Source organism: Ursus maritimus, unplaced genomic scaffold (genome assembly GCF_017311325.1).
Source record: "Ursus maritimus isolate PB19 unplaced genomic scaffold, ASM1731132v1 scaffold_1, whole genome shotgun sequence".
Lineage (NCBI taxonomy): Eukaryota > Metazoa > Chordata > Mammalia > Carnivora > Ursidae > Ursus > Ursus maritimus.
In genome coordinates this window covers 30,738,922-30,752,928 of record NW_024423343.1, presented here as the reverse complement: position 1 = coordinate 30,752,928, position 14,007 = coordinate 30,738,922, and the positions used below count along the sequence as shown (strand labels likewise).

At 36.1% G+C, this 14,007-nt stretch overlaps 1 long non-coding RNA gene across 3 annotated transcripts in view; it reads left to right on the top strand.

Annotated features, from left to right (window-relative positions):
- The window catches only part of LOC103659779, a 30,601-nt gene extending 17,323 nt beyond the window's left edge, over window positions 1-13,278 (top strand). For 2 of the 3 annotated variants that reach the window (XR_005837678.1, XR_005837679.1), the window contains 2 exons: window positions 8,277-8,337; window positions 12,235-13,278. This is a non-coding gene — a long non-coding RNA (uncharacterized LOC103659779). Of the gene's footprint in view, window positions 1-4,876; window positions 5,080-8,276; window positions 8,338-12,234 lie in introns of all 3 variants that reach the window. The other variant, XR_567618.2, reaches the window with a different exon arrangement.
- The last annotated feature ends 729 nt before the right edge of the window (window positions 13,279-14,007 follow it).

The window sequence follows — 14,007 nt, the reverse complement described above, 5'->3', positions numbered from 1 at the left end:
GGATTTCAGCTTACAGTTCCAACTCTTGTTAATTGGTAATGACTGCCTGAGGGCTTTGTTGAGGTCATATCCAGGCTCAGTGGGAAAGTACTTTAATCCATTTGCGCTATCTTTACTGGAAGGGAAGAGAATGACATCACACATTTGCCATTCCTGGACTCAAAGAGTTTTTTTTTTTTTTAAGATTTTATTTATTTATTTGACAGAGAGAGCCAGCGAGAGAGGGAACACAAGCAGGGGGAGTGGGAGAGGAAGAAGCAGGCTCCTAGCAGAGGAGCCTGATATGGGGCTTGATCCCAGAACACTGGCATCACGCCCTGAGCCAAAGGCAGACGCTTAACGACTGCGCCACCCAGGGGCCCTCAAAGAGATTTTGAAACTAAAGTAACTATTAGTGGTTTAAAAAACTGCATAGATCCCTTCTGAAATGTTAGAGATGATGAAAGCAAAGAAAATATAGTCATATAGTAAGAGGCAGTAAACAAAACAAAAAGAAGAAAGAGGATAGGGGAGGGGCAGAAGGAGGAGGAAGAAGGAGAAAGAAGAGGAAGAAGAAGAGGGGAGGAAAGAAAACACAATAGGAGAAATCACAAAATAAAATGGCAATATACAATTAAGTATGTTTATTGAGCCTACAAATGCAATTGGGAAAATCTCCTTCATTTAAAAATATTATCTTTAGATTGTATGAGAAGAAAAGAGGAATCCATCTATGTGATATTTTCTAAAGCCCCATCTGATACAAAATTGCTAAATAAAAATATAGTAAATGATGAGAAAGTAGGCAAATATATCTGGCAAATACAATAAAAAATCACAATACCAGTAACAAATACGATAGAAACTAAAGCAGAAATATTAAATGAAATGAAGATGTCCTGTCTGAAAGTATATTTCACAATGAATATAAAACTGTCACAAAATTTTATGCATCACATAACATTATATCAAAATACAAAAGTGAAATCTGCTATAAATTAGAAGAAATGGACAGAAGTGCAGTACTAATGGGAAGCTTTAATAATAACTCTTTCTCTTTTTGATGGCTAACAAAAAATGTAAATCAAACTTTATAGCACACAAGCATAGAATGTACCTTTATTTCCAATACTAATAAAACATCTACCAAATAAATAAATAAATAAAAGGATTATGCAGCAATAAAAAATTTCAAAAGTATATAGTACACATTCTGATTAGAAAGTAGTAAAGTCATTATATATATAAAAAAGATAAAAAGGTCATTATTAAGTTAAGGAGAAAATTAAAGCTGCAGAAAGTTTAGAAATTAACAACAACAATAATAATACATAACAAAATTTATGGGGTGTGCCAAAGCAGTGTTCAGAAGAAAAGTCATAGATTTATATGTGTTTTATTGTTGGTTTTTTGTGTTTTTGTGGGGTTTTTTCTTTTCGGTTTCTCTGTTTTTGTTTTTTGTTTTTTGCTAAGGAGGAAAAGGCAAAATAAATGCTCTACATACAACTGATGTCACTATGAGAGGAATGTTCTAATCTGAGGGCAGGTTAGGTTGATGCTGAGGGCCATAATGATTTCATTAAATGAAATCCGTCTCTGCCTTTTACGTTCCTTCTTCAAAAAAAAAAAAAAAATAAGGTCTTTGTTTCAAATTCCAACCTTAGAGCTGGAGTGATATTTCTCACCATTCTTCTGTCATCCCTGGCATAGGTGAAAAGTTTGGGATCTGTATATAACTTTATCTTGTGTTTTACAGAATTTTTTTAAAAAGATTTTATTTATTTATTTGACAGAGAGAGAGAGCACAAGCAGAGAGAGTAGCAGGCAGAGGGAGAAGCAGGCTCCCCACCGAGCAGAGAGCCCCATGTGGGGCTCAATCCCAGGACCCTGGGATCAGGACCTGGGCTGAAGGCAGAGGCTTAACTGACTGGGCCACCCAAGCACCCCTATCTTGTGTTTTAAATCAAGCTTAATTAGTATATGAGAAATGTAAGAAGTAATGAGAAATTATTATAGTACCATTTGTAAATCCATAACAGAAATAGCTTCTTTCTGAACTCATCAGTCTTCATATGGGCTAATCATGTCTTTTCTGTTCTACTCCATTTTTTTGAGGGGGAAGAACAGGTACAGAAAGAAAAGTATGCTTTGTGTCAAATAAATTGCCATTTCCCACAAGCCCAGCTGCCTAAAAAATTATTTCATGAGAAAATTAAAACTTTAATAAGGCTAAATGTAAAATACAAAACTACAACTTCTAAAAGAAAACACAGGAGAAAATGTACATGACCTTGGGTTTGGGGATAAGTTTTTATTATTTTTTATTTTTTTATTTTATTTTTTTAAGATTTTATTTATTATTTATTTATTTAACAGAGAGAGACAGCCAGAGAGAGAGGGAACACAAGCAGGGGTAGTGGGAGAGGAAGAAGCAGGCTCCCAGCATAGGAGCCTGACATGGGGCTTGATCCCAGAACGCCAGGATCACGCCCTAAGCCGAAGGCAGACGCTTAGTGACTGAGCCACCCAGGCGCCCCTGGGGATAAGTTTTTAAATACAATACCAAAGGCATAATTCATGAAAGAAAAACTTTACTTTGTACTTTATTAAAATTGGGCTTTTAACAATTTCGGATTTTATTAAAATTAAAAAATTCTGCTCTATAAAAGATGCTGTTGATAGAATGAAAAAAAAAAGCCACAGACTTGGAGAAAAATATCTGCAAGCATATATCTGATAAAGGATGTCTATCCAAAATATACCAAAACCTCTTAAAATTCAACAATAAGAAAACAGCCAATTAAAAAATGGGCAAAAAATCTAAACAGACACCTCATGACAAATGGTATACAGATAGCCAATGAGCATATAAAAAGATGTGGGGGTACCTGGGTGGCTTAGTTGGTTAAGCATCTGCCTTTAGCTCAGGTTATCATCCCAGAGTCCTGGGATCCAGCCCCTGCTCAGAGGAGAGTCTGATTCTCCTTCTCCCTCTGCCCCTCCCTGCTGATTGTGCCTGTGCTCTCTCTCTCTCTCCAATAAATAAATAAAATCTTTAAAAAATGTCAAACATCATTTGTCATTAGAGAAATTTAAATTAAAACAACAAAGCAATACCAGTACATTCCTATGGCAAAATAGCAAAAATCCAAAAAAAAAAAAAAAACTAAATGCGCAAATTGCTGACAAGGGTACATAGCAAAAACAAAACTCATAGCAAATACAAAAACTCTCATCCATTGCCAATGGAATAAAAAATGTATAGCCACTTTGGGAGACAGTTTGGCTGGTTCTTCAAAGTTAAATGTACTATTACTATGCAATATAGCATTCATGCTGCTAGATATTTGCCCAATGGATTTAAAAACATGGCCACACAAAAATCTGCATGAAAATGTTTATAGCAGCTTTATTCATAATTGTCCCAACTAGAAGTAACTTAGATGTTCTCCAGTAGGTCATTGATAAACAAACTGTGGTACATCCATACAAAAGAATACTATTTTTAAGTGATAAAAAGGCATGAGCTATCAAATCATCTGAAGATGTGGAGGAAGCTTGAATGCATGTTGTAAATGAAAGAAGACAGTCTGACAAAACAATATACTGTGATTCCATTTATAGATATCCTGGAAAGAATTAGAACTACAGAGAAGATAAATAGATCAGTGGATGGCACGGTTGGGGTTGTTGGTGGGGGAGAGTTAATAGGAGAATCACAGGGGGATTTTTGCTTGGTGAAACCATTCTGTATGATACTGTAATAGTGGGTATGTGACACATTTATCAAAACTGATAGACCTTTACAGCAGGAAGAGTGAATCTTAATGTATGAGAATTTTAAAAAACATTGTTTAGGTGGTTGGGACATCCCAGAATTTAATGACAAAAAAATCTGTTTTACAAATGGATGAAACAATTTTACTGAAGGGGGAGAGGGGAAAAGATGTTGACCTAAGTAACTCTGAAAATTAGTGGAATCTGTAAGGCAAATGGAAGAGTACAAAAGCACTGTATGCTAGTTGATAAAGTTGCTGCCCGTGGAAGTATGCAACAATGTCCATGTGTACTGGAACTGAACAATTAAGTCAATGGATGGCGGATGGTGGGAGCTAGGTTTCCCACTGTTGGAGTGGGATTTTACAGATGAACAAGGACAAGAAGGCTAGAATGATCCATGTGGAAATCCATTACGGTTAGAGACATCAATAGGAATTCACACTGAGCTTAAGAGAGAGATTTATAGCTATGTGTATATACATGCATGAGTATACATACATAGAGTTCTTTGTTCTGTCACCTGACAGGGCCTAGAAACTATGATTCCTCAGTAACAATAAGCATATTTAGCACCCAGAGTCCATTTTTAACACTATTCTCCAATAAAAAGAACCAGGGCTCCTTGGAGAAATGGCTTATTCTAGGCCTGAGGAAGGAAACATACAAGATGGGCCTGGAGCATCATGCAATGCCAGGGGTAAGGAAGTGCTCAAAAAACACGATGATGGTGCAATGTCAGAGGCATATAGGAGCCAGTTAAGAGAGCTCTTAATGGCCATAACTGTAACAATTTTAGAGCAATGAAATAAATAAAACAGTATTGGATTATAACTAATGGGAGAAGAGACAATGCTCCCAAGAGAACTCCAAATAATGTATGTACGTATCTGCTTACAAGGACATGAATTACAAGTTCCACTCTTTAAGGGTGTTCTGTGCAGAAGGACTTCCTAACAAAGAGCATGTTATGGAAAGGAGGCAAGAGTAACTTTATGGTGAAGAAACCTGACAAATACCACCCCAACCAGGTCATCAGGGTTAACATCGACAGTGGTTAAGTGTGATAAGAATGGTAACTTACCTCTGTGGTCTTCCTCCCCTTAACCCCTAACCCTAGGGTAATAAGAAGAAAAACATCAGTCAATCCCATCTGAAGGACATTCTACAAAATACCTGACCATCATTCCTTACAACTGTCAGGGTCAGCAAAAACAAAGAATTTCTGAGAAACTGTCATAGGTGAGAGGAGCGTAAGGAGACATGATGACTAACTGTAATGTGATATCCTGATGAGATCCCGGAACAAGAAAAGGACTTTAGGTAAAAACTAAGGAAATGAGACTAAAATATGGGCTTCAGTTAATAATAATGTGTCAATATTGATTTATTAATCATAACAAATGTACCATTCTAATATAAGATGTTAATAATAGGGAAAACTGGGTATGGGATGTAGGAGAACTCTTATTTTCAAAAGCTTTCTGTAAATCTACATTTAGAAATCTATTCTAAAAATAAAATTTTATTTAAAAAATCTTTAAGAATTTAAATCAAAACCTCTAGATTCCCTTTTACTGCTATTACTTTGCTAGGACCTGCCTTTGCTAGTGTCACCCAGCCACTGGGCATAGTGAACCAATGCAGAGCCCAGGCCAGCAAGTATGACACTGAACAGGATCCAAGTGGACAGAGACCCTTACTCCACATCACTCTAATGTTTTTAATGTCTCTTGCATGATGTTTGGTGAATCTTCCTAAACTAAAACTAAAATCAAGGATGGCTGCTGTCTTGAGGGGCCTATACACGCTCTCATCCCACTGCCTCCAATCAGACCCTTCAGACACAGACAACAGCATGAACCATACTCAGTGGGTCTTGATGATCAGTTAATTTCCCCCATCGCTAGCTCACTCCTTCCCTGCTGGGAGCTTCTAGCAAGCTCTGTAGCCTGGGCCAGGCTACTTATGTTGGAGCTGATTAACCAAATTAACCAAGTGCTTTGCTTCTGCACATTTACCTCCCACTATTTTGGCCATTTTAATGCTTGTAAACATATATCATAAGCAGCAATAGCAACCGGCCCTGAGCCTTTGGTATGTTACTGTACACCAAGGGGCACAAATATATATGTACTTGTATATGCATCAAAAAAGACCTACAAGAAATTACATTACACTGTTGATAGTGGCTACCATCTACTTGTAGGAGGAAGGTGGGAGATGGAATTGAAGAGAGTTTTGCTGCATTCTTATTATTTGCTTTTTATTTCTATCTGTAAGGATTGTTTTGGCACAATTCTATACTGTCTGAATTTTTTTATGATAAGCATTTGTAATTTTGTAATCCTTTTGTAGTACTAATTTGTGCAATGTCACAAGTTATTTAAATTTTTTAATGGGGGGGTATATACTGTTAGCTGAAATTATTGATGCCAGCTCTTAAGAAAATGTTTCTACAGGGTGCCTCTGTGGGTCAGTCAGTTAAGCGTCTGACTCTTGCTTTCTGCTCAGATCATGATTTCAGGGATCGATCTCATAACCCTGAGATCATGACCTCAGTGAGGAGTCTGCTTGAGATTCTCTCTCTCCCCCTCTGCCCCTCCCTCCTCTAGCTCTAAAATAAATAAATAAATCTTTAAAAAAAGAAGAAAAATGTTTCTACTATATACAATGTTAATGGAATTTGGGAACTTTATTGGGATTTTTCAATCATGCCGGGGGTAAAAAACTACAAACAGGGTCTTTCAGGGCTCAAAACTATTCCAAGGAAAGAAACTAGGTAAGATAAGCTTTTGACTAAAGGTGAGAGGGTGACAGAGTGGGTAAGAAAGGAGGGAGTTGCACCAGTAGCATCAAGAACTATAGTTTCCACTGCTGTGTCGTCAGTAGCGTCCAAAGATTTAATTATTCCACCCATTTTCCATTTTCTCTTTCCTCTTTTGATTAGAAGCTATCATTGTTCTTTGTATCTTTTTTTTCCTTTTCTCCAAACTATTGTATATAAAGTATGTTGATAAAATTTTTTGATTCACTAGTTGAAGAGAAAAGTGGTAGAATGACAACAAAAGTACAGGAGAAAAGCGTTTCTAAGGGAATAACGGTTTTCAAAGGTGGTGGCATATTTACATGTCCTGTATATACATGTCCTGTATATATGTTGATATTACCTTGGTTTACTTCTTGTTGGGAAGTACGATTATCTGGAGAAGCATCTTTAGAATTGTATATGTGCTCTGGGCAATCAAGGGATGAAATAGTAGAAATTTTGGGTGCTCCTTTCCGGATATGTATGAAATTTTAGAAAGTCCATCTATTAAAGGTCAAAAGGAGTTCTGCATCTCCTCTAAGGGAACTCCTCCAATCTATGGGAGTGGGGCTCTTCAGCAGTCATAGTTCTACTCTGTGATCCTGTCCTTTAGGCTATAACTGATTAAAAAGACCTAGGTCAAGCCAATCAGATATGGTCAAAAGGGAAAGTCACGTGAGAAAAATATAGCTCCTGGAGGTTCATACCTTTTCTTTTAGAGGGGCAGAGGGAGAGGAAGACAGAATCTTAAGTAGGCTCCAGGCTGCACTGATGCAGGGCTCGATCTCACAGACCTGAGATCATGACCTGAGCTGAAATCAAGAGTATGACACTTAACTAACTGAGCCACCCAGGCATCCCCATTCATACCTTTAAGGAGGGGAAAAGATCTACATGGTCTTATTAATTTTAGTAAAAGGTATTCAGTTGTATGTGGCAAGATCAATATAGTATTTTTCTTTTTAAAAAGTATAAGAAAATGCAGCAGTACAGAAAATAATGATTTGAAGTTTTCCCCCAATAGATATGCCCATATATAATGTATACCCATGTGTGTTGTATATATAACGGGTATGACTTCATACCTCAGATAGATATATTAGCTCTATATGAAATAATTAATTTCATACAAAAATTAAAGTAGATAAAGAATGAGTTTGGGAAGATAACAGAATTAGAATATTTCCTTTTGGTTAAGTCAATTTTAGTGAGATAAAATTTACATACAACAAAATAAACCCATTTAAGTGCATTATTTAATGCATATTAACAAATACACCCATTTAATACACCCATTTAACAACCAATACAATCAAAACAAAACATTTCCATCACCCCTAAAATTTGTGTCCCACACCCTACCGTGGCCCCAGGCAACCACTGATTTCTTTTCTGTCTCTATAGATTACCTTTGACTTTTCTAAAATATCGTACAAATGGAATCATATATTGTATACTGTTTTGTGTCTAGATTCTTTTTCTTAGTATATCACTTATGAAATTTGGCCAGATTTTTGTATGCGCCAGTAATTTGTTCCTTCCTATTGTTGAGTAGTGTGCCATTGTATGGCCATATCACAATTTGTTTATCCTCTCATCTGTTGATGGACATTTGTGTTGTTCCAGTGAGGGTTACTGTATTTTTTGAAAGCTATTATAAGCATATGTTTATAAGTCTTTATATGAACATAGGTTTTTTTATTTTTCTCAGGTAAATACCTCTCCTTTGGTTACACCGCTTCAAAGAATGAGGAGGTAGACCAGACAGAGGGGTAAGCAGCAAAGCAAAGTTTATTGAGCGATAATACAAAGTTTATTGAGTGATAGTACAAAGCTTCCGAAGAGGAAGGGGACCTGAGAGGGTTGCCCCTGGAGTTTCTAAGTCTAGGGGTTTTTATGGACTTGTTGACGGGCTGTTTTAACTTGATTAACCCTCCAGGAGCCTGTCATCCAATCAGGTTTTTGTTATCTACCACATGGGAAAGGATGGCGGGCTCCTCCAGGGTGGTGTAAAATCCGCTTAAGGGTGGTTTCCTCTTAGGGCTGGGGGCCCCTTGTCCCTGCCTGCCTTTCTTCCAACTATCTTTTGTCAACTGCACCATTTTACATCATTCCTACCAGGACTGTATGAGACTTTTAGATGCTTCCACATCTTTGCCAACAATGTGTCAGTCTTTTCAATATTAGACATTTTAGTGAGTTATAGTGGTATCACATTGTACTTTGAATTTATATATCTCATATGACTAGCAAAATAGAGATTTCTTTTTCATTTCTTATTGTCCATTTGCATATCTTCTTTTGTAGAAGCTACTACCTTATATAGTGTGGTACAATTCCTTTGTCAGATATATATGTATTATGAATATTAGCTACCAGTCTATGGGTTGCCCTTCTATTTTGACAACATTATTTTTCAAAAAGCAAAGGATTTTACTATTGATAAAGACAAATTTATCATTTTTTTCTTTTATGGTTAGTGCTTTTTGTCCTATTTAAGGAAATTTTGCCAACTCCAAGATAACAAAAAATTTTATGAGTTTATGGGTTTTTGTTTAGCTTTTATGTTTAAAAATATAATCCATTTAGGGGCCCCTGGGTGGCTCAGGTCATGATCTCACAGTTCTGGGATCAAGCCCAATGATGGGCTTCCCACTCAACAAGGAGTATGCTTGTCCCTCTGCTCCTCCCCCAGCTCTCTTGCACACACACACTCTTTCTCTCAAATAAATAAATAAAATCTTTAAAAAATAATTAAATATAATCCATTTAGAGTTAAAGGGTAAAGATGTGAGGAGAAGGGGTCAAAATTTGTTTCCTTTATAAACATCTAGTTTTCAGTGTTCAATCATTGATTGAAAAGACTTTATATTTACCATTGAATTACTTAGAGATCGTTGTTGGAAATCATATGTGGGTCTATATATGTACTCTCCATTCTGTTTTATTGAGCTATATGTATATTTATTCTTATAATAATACTATTGTGTCTTGATCACTGTAGCTTTAAAATAAGTCTTGAAATCAAGTAATTTAAGTCCTCAATTTTCTCCTCTTTTTCAAAATTGTTTTGACTATTCTAGAACTTTGCATCTCAATATAAATTGAAACATTTTTTTTTTAAGATTTTGTTTATTTGATAGAGAGAAAGAGAGAGAGAGCACACAAGCAGGAGAAGTGGCAGGCAGAGGGAGGGAGAGAAGCAGGCTCCCCACTGAGCAGGGAGTCCAATGTGGGCCTCGATCCTAGGACTCTGGGATCATGACCTGAGCCGAAGGCAGGTGCTTAACCAACTGAGCCACCCAGGCACCCAATATAAATTTAAGAATCAATTTGCCAATTCTACATAAAGCCCTGTTGGAATTTTTAACGAGATTACATTAGATGTAAAGATCAATTTGAGGACAAGTTTTATTTGATCCATGGTATACCTCTACATATATGTCTTTAATTTCTCTCAGCAATGTTTCATAGTTTTCAGTGTGCAAGTCTTGCACGTAGCTTGTTAAATATATGTACAAATATTTCATATTCTTTGATATTTTTAATTGTACATTTAAATTCCTCTTTCAGTTGTTTGTTGCTACTATATAGAAATATGATTTATTCTTCATATTGACCTTGTACACTGTGACCTTGATAAAATGACTTACTAGTTCTAGTTGCATTTTTCCCAGCTACTTTAGGATTTTCTATATATAAGACCTTTGAATAAAGATGTTTTTCTTGTCTTTTTCCAATTTCTGTGCCTTTTTAAATTTATTTTTATTGTCTTATTGCATTGGCTTGGCCTTCCAGTATAATCTTAAATAGAAGTGGTGATAGCAGACAACCTTGTCTTATTCACTTCACTGATATAGGGGACAGTTTGTTTTTCATCACCAAGAATGATACTTTCTTTTTTTTTTTTTTTCAGATACTTTTGTTAGATTGAGCTAGTTCTCTTCTATTCTCAATTTGCTAAAAGGTTTTATCATGAAGTGGTTTTGAATTTTATCAAAATGTATTTTTTTCTGCTATTGAGAGGCTTATAAGTTTGCCTTTCTCCCCTTTTATTCTGTTAGTGGTGAATTGCATTAACAGATTTTCAGACATTAAACCAACCATATATCCTGGGATAATCCCTATCTGGACATTATATATTATACTTTGTATATATTACTTCTGTCCTATATTAAGAATAAGTCAGGGATGTGTATTATAAACCTTAGAGCAACCACTAAAACATGTAGAAAAAAGAGGCTTAGAGAATAGGACATAGTAGAGATGCAGTTGACTTTTGGAGCTGTTTCTCTTCATATCCTTCTCTTCTCTAGTGCTCTGTCTTATAAATCCCAAGTGCCTCTGCCTGTTCCAACTCCAATCTCTGCTTTTTCAACTTAGCAAGATCACTCTGCTCTGCTTGAATTTCCTTTCCCTGAGCCATAGTCCAGGAAGTGCCTACAGATAGAAGGCCAGTGTGGTTCTTGGGCTCACATTGTCTTCTCTAATGGATTATAGTCCTGTGCTGCCAGTGTCTGAAATAACTGAAGAATATGTCTTGCTTTCTAGTTGTTTAGTGTAGGAGGGCAAGCCTGATACCAGTAGCTATAATATTGCCAAAAATGAAAATCACGAGATAGTTAATTTTATTTTATTTTACTTTTACAAGATAGTTACTTTTAAAAACATAGTCATTCTACCAGTGCTAATACACAAGTAGGTAATCTTACCACAAAAGGAGGTAATGTTCTGCTTCAAGAAGAACTATATAATATCAATAATTTAGACTCTTTTGTAACAAAGATAATAAACACAGCATAAAAGTTAACTACCTTTGCCCAGATATTTGAGGCCTAGCTATAAAAATGGTGTAGGTAAGATGATGGCTTCATGAGAAAAGTTCAACTCAAGATTGGGTAACTAGCCTTTAAAACTCAGTGAAAAGAAAAGTCCAGTTGAGAGAGGAAACATAAGCCAATTAAAAACATATATGCTAATTATAGAGAAACAGTGGGAAAAAAAAGTGTGTTTTTTTTTAAGATAAAAGTAAAACGAAAATTGACTACTTTGAAGCAAGTCACTGAGGGGAGGAAATGATGATCATTAGTCTGAGAACATTTAGGTACAGGCAGAGGGTAGAGCCTCAGTCCCCTTGGGAACTTTTCTGGTTTAAGGATTCTATGATTAAAAACAAAAACTTTAAAAGCCATTACATTAATAGGCCTCATTTATAAACCATCAACTAAAGTATCACCTTATAGACACCCTGTTTCTAGTTTTTAAGAAAAGGCAAAGGCAAAGTCTTTTCTTCATTCTCAGCTGCCTTTATATATTTGGGACATGTACAAATCAAGAGATATAAATGCAGATTGGACTGGAAATAACTTTTGCAAGATATTATATAAATCACATCATTATTATAAATACCATTTTACTTACTTATATAGTTCCCATCTCATTAACTCTTCTCTACTTTTCTGTACTTGAAGAAAAACAAGAAAGGAACATGGTCCATGATTCTCTAGGCTCTTAACTCTTTTTCTTACTTCTAAAAAGCATCCACAGCTATCAGCAGTAGGCTAAGGGATATATGTTCTATCCTAAAAGATCAAACAGTTAAACTAAAGCTTGTTCTACATTCATGCATTAATTTATTCTTTCCACAAAAAAAATTTTTTTCCATCTAGGTCAGCAAGGAAAATAGATTTCATGTTTAAAACCATCTCCTATTGACTGGTCACAGCTAACTGAAACTCTGCCCTGAGAAGGAAGCTGCTTTCTTGGCTCAGCCAGATTGATTTGCAGTTGAATCCTGCCCTGAACCGAGAAGGAGGAGGAAGCAGCACAAAGGTACATTGCCATCTCTACACACATCACCATACTTGGTTCAAGGGATATTACAGTGTATAACACAAGGTCCTGCTCCTAAGACTAGGGGGGAGTAATTCCAGCAATAATGAAAACTGTAGTGATAATAGTGTATTGCTCAGGTCTCAGTCAGAACAACAAATCAACTCCAGGTATTTCAAGTAGGAAGGGATTTAATGCAGGAGACTGGGTAATTATAAAACTGTTGCAAAGGCTGGCGGAGGGAAGACCAGAGAATGCCACCACAGGACCTCAGCCACTAGTCTTCAGACTGAAGAAGTTGCAAGAACTTTTGAAAAATACTGACACAGATAATCACTGCCCATGGCGCTGAAGCGCATGGGAAACTGAGCTCCAGGCAATGGAGCCAAGAAAAGAACTCAGGTCTCCCTTTCAGTCCACCAGTCTTTCTACATTTTTTTTGTTTCTCCTCATTAAATGTGAGCTATCATTGTTCTGACATTCATACCCACCCATGTCTTTATCATTGTTTTGCTAGTCGTTTCTTCTTATTTTTAAGTCCTTAAGTCACAAAAAACAAACAACAACAACAAAAAAACTGCCTGGTCTCTTAAAAACCTTATTGACCTTTGGAACTCTTGCTTCTCCAGCTTCCACTCAACACCATATCAAATTTATTAACGTGCACCTACCTTGGGGGTAAAAAAAAATGTAATTTTGCTTGTGAAAAAATTTGGCTACAGATAGCTAATTTAATTTGAGATTGGTTATGGTTTCTTGGCAATTACTTTGCATAGTTGGAAATTCTTGCAAAGTCAGAAAAAATTAACTTTCAAATTGTTTTAACTGTAATGAAATATTTAGGAGTAGTAAACATGATAATTAATGAAGTTGGACCAACATTACATTTGGTAGATGTTTAAATGTGAATTAAACTCAATTTTGCAGTTTTATTTTTGAAGCAAATACTTTTTTTTTCAGGTCTCAAACACTAAGTTCTGTGCTTCTATAGTGTTAAATGGCAAATAACGGTCCAGAATCCTGCATATTTCAGTCTTAGTTTCTGCTATCTCCTCTCTCTATCTCTCCATCACCAAGCTTAGCTCCTGGAACATGTGTGAGCCTTCACACACTGCTCCCAATGAATGAAATGATCTCCATTATCCCCAAACACTCCCAAGCCTGGTACACACTCTTCAAGGTTTACCTTCTTAACAAGTCTTTGTTAAATCCACTCACACCACCCATCTTCCTGTAGACTTGATCTATTCCTCTCTTGTCATGGAAACTAAAGTTGGATTGAGAACATTTGTTTCCATCTCTGTGTCCCTTCTCAAAACAGGGAGAATTTGAGTGGTGTAAGAGTTTACTTAGCACAGATCCTTATACATGTGGAATCCACTACTAAAACATTGTGAATGAATATAAATTTATTAGTACCTTTCATGCACTTCCTATGTGCAAGACAATATAGGGGATATCAGTGTAGGGTTTAATACCATCCTTACCATTATCCAGACACCTCCAATTCTTAAGAGTTTTGACCTGGGAGATGAGAATGATAAGTATCATTCTTTAATTAATTAACTAGACTTAAAATTCCGTACTCAGTGTTATAAGTGTAAACATTT